The sequence below is a fragment of the Hylobates moloch genome, unplaced genomic scaffold (genome assembly GCF_009828535.3).
Source record: "Hylobates moloch isolate HMO894 unplaced genomic scaffold, HMol_V3 SCAFFOLD_7, whole genome shotgun sequence".
NCBI lineage: Eukaryota > Metazoa > Chordata > Mammalia > Primates > Hylobatidae > Hylobates > Hylobates moloch.
The window spans coordinates 131,483,263-131,486,592 of record NW_026652282.1 but is presented as its reverse complement, the minus strand read 5'-3'; positions in this window follow the sequence as shown (position 1 = coordinate 131,486,592).

The window sequence follows — 3,330 nt, the reverse complement described above, 5'->3', positions numbered from 1 at the left end:
GAAATAAAATCAAACACAATTAATAGAAAGAAAGAAATAATAAAGATTGGAGTAGAGCAGAAATTTTAAAACTTTAGAATTAAAAAATACAGGAAAATGAAATGAAAAGTTGATTCCTGAAAAGGTAAACAAAATGGACAAACCTTTACCTAGACAAAGAAGAAAAAAGACCCAAATAAATAAAATCAGAAATGAAAAAGGAGACTTAACAACAGTGACCACAGAAATACAAAGAATTGTTATAGACTACTACAAACAACTATATGCCAACATATCAGAAAACCTGGAAAAAAATGGGTAAATTCCTGAACACATACAAAATACCAAGATTGAACCATGAATAAATAGGAAACCTCAACAAATTAATAACAGGTAATGAGATCAAAGACATAACAAAAAGTCTCTCATTGAAGAAAAGCCTGAGACCCAATGGTTTCGCTGCTGAATAATATTAAATATTTAAACAATAACTAATACCAATTCTACTTAAACTCCTCAAAAATATTGAGACGGGAATTCCTCCAAACTCATTCTATGCTGCTAGCATTATACTGATACCAAAACTAGGCAATGACACAACAAAAAAAGAATACTGGCCAATATCCCTGATGAAGACAGATGCAAAAATCCTCCGGAAAATACTAGCAAAGATAATTCAACAACAATTCTTAAACGTTCATTCATCAAGGTCAAGTGGAATTTACCCCAGTATACAAGCATGGTTCAAGATATGCAAATCAAAAAACATGAGACATCACGTTAAGAAAAATAAGAGCAAAAACCATATAATCATTTTAATAGATGTTAAAAACCCTAATCAAACTGGGTATAGAAGGAAAATACAACAAAATAGAGGCCATATATGACAGACCCACAGCCAACATTATACTGAAAAGAGAAGAAATGAAAGCCTTTCCTGCATAATCTGCAGCACGACAGGGATGTCTACTTTCACAACATTTATTCAGCATAATACTGGAAGTCCTGGCCAGGGTAATTAGGCAAGAAAAGGAAATACAAGGCATACAAATGGGAAGGGGAGAAGTCAAATTAGCCTTGTATGCAGACAACATGATCTTATATTTAGAAAAACATAAAGGCTCTACCACAAAGCTATTAGAACTAATAAATGAATGCAGTAAATTTGCAGGATTCAAAACCAACATACAGTTAATCAACACAGAGGGCCAAGGTAGCTGAGTAGAAGCAGCTAGTGTGTGTCACTCTCATGGATGGAAGATGAGTATTGAAAAATAATAGCTCTTCTGCTCAGTAAAATAAATTATCAGAGTCAAGAGATAACCTACAAAAAGGGAGAAAATTTTTTCAATCTGTCCATTTCACAAAGGTCTAATATCCAGAGTCTACAAGGAACTTAAACAAATTTACAAAAAAAATTAAAGTGGGCAAAGGATATGAACAGATGTTTTTTAAAAGATGACATTCATGCAGCCAATAAACATTTTTTAAAAAGCTCAACATCACTGATCATTAGAGAAATGCAAATCAAAACCACATTGAGATACCATCTAACACCAGCCAGAATGGCGATTATTAAAAAGTCAAGAAACAACAGATGCTGATGAGGTTGCAGAGAAAAACGAATGCTTTACACTGTTTGTGTTTGTAAATAAGTTCAACCATTGTGGAAGACAGTGTGGTGATTTCTCAAAGATCTAGAGGCAGAAATTTCATTTGACCCAGCAATCTCATTACCAAGTATATACCCAAAGGGATATAAGACATTCTATTATAAAGATACATACATGCGTCCTGTTCATTGAAGCACTGTTCACAGTAGCAAAGACTTGGAATCAACCTAAATGCCCATCATTGATAGACTGTATGAAGAAAACGTGGTACACATACACCATGGAATATTATGCAGCCATAAAAAGGAACAAGAACATGTCCTTTGCAGGGACATGGATGGAACTGGAAGCCATTGTCCTTGGCAAACTAACACAGGAACATGGCGGAAAACAACACACACTGGGTCCTGTCATGGTGTGGGTGGAGGGAGAGCATCAGGAAGTATGGCTAATGAATGCTGGTTTTAATACCTAGGTGATGGGTTGATCGGCGCAGCAAACTACCATGGCTCACTTTTACCTACGTAACAAACCTGCATATTATGCACATGTGCCCCAGAACCTAAAAGTTAATAAATAAATAAATAAATAAATAAATAAATAAATAAATAAATGCTCTTCAAATGAAACATCCAGGTGGACACATTGAGATTTTTCAAGGAAGCACCTCAACCCATAGAGAATGGAGAGGAGTGAGACAGGACAGCTACCAACCTGGGAGTGGCATGGACCCATGAGAACCTACCCCCACTCTGGAGAAATGGTGATTGAGTGAGAGTCCCCAGGGATCCACACATCTGCCATGAGCTTTTACAACTTTGGGCTCCGGGGGTCCTTCATGAGCCCCCTCACTGGGACCTCTAGACTGACATGGAAAGCTACATGGAGTCTGGGCAGAGCCAGCACTCAGGTACATGAAGGGCCCTGGGGTCCATGGATCCCTGAGCATCCTGGCACTAGTGGCTGCAGCACCATCAATGGGGGCGGTCAAGTTCCCTTCCATGCCCACATGAAAGAACATGAATCTACAGTGCTGAGCAGAGACATAATGCAGGCCTTGCCTCCACTGTACCTCACAGAATAACACCCAACTGGCTTGGGACCCTAGAGTGGCCATACAAGCCCCACCTGGGTTCTTGGGCTGGTAGCATCTCTGTACTTTCCTGGGATGGAACTTCCAGAGAGAGCAGGTTGCCACTTTTGCTGCCCCACAGCCCTCGTTGCTATTGCGCTCAGGCTCTGCAGGGTGCAAAGCGCTTAGGGACTAATGTGGATCTGCAGCACTGTACAACCATCCCATGAGAAAGTGTCCAGACAGTTCTCATGTGGGGCCCCACTTCTGTTTCTCCTCTCTGGACAGATCCTCTCAATCTGGGACTCCAGCCACCCCCAACCTGGGCTCTAAGGTCAGTAGCCACTCTGAACTTCCAGGGAAGGAGCTCCTCAAAGAGAGGCAGGCTGCCATTTTTTGCTGCTATGTTTCATAAGTAAAGGAGAAATAAGATCCTTTTTAGCAAGCAAATGTTTAGGGAATTGGTTACCACCAGACCTGCCTTAGGAGAGTTCCTGAAGGAAGCATTAAATATAGAAAGGAAACACCATTATGAGCCACTAAAAAAACACACAAGTACAAAGACACATGACACTTTAAAGCAACCACGCAAACAAGTCTGCATAATAACCAGCTAACAACAAGAAGACAGGATCAAATCTGTACATATTTATATTAATCTCGACT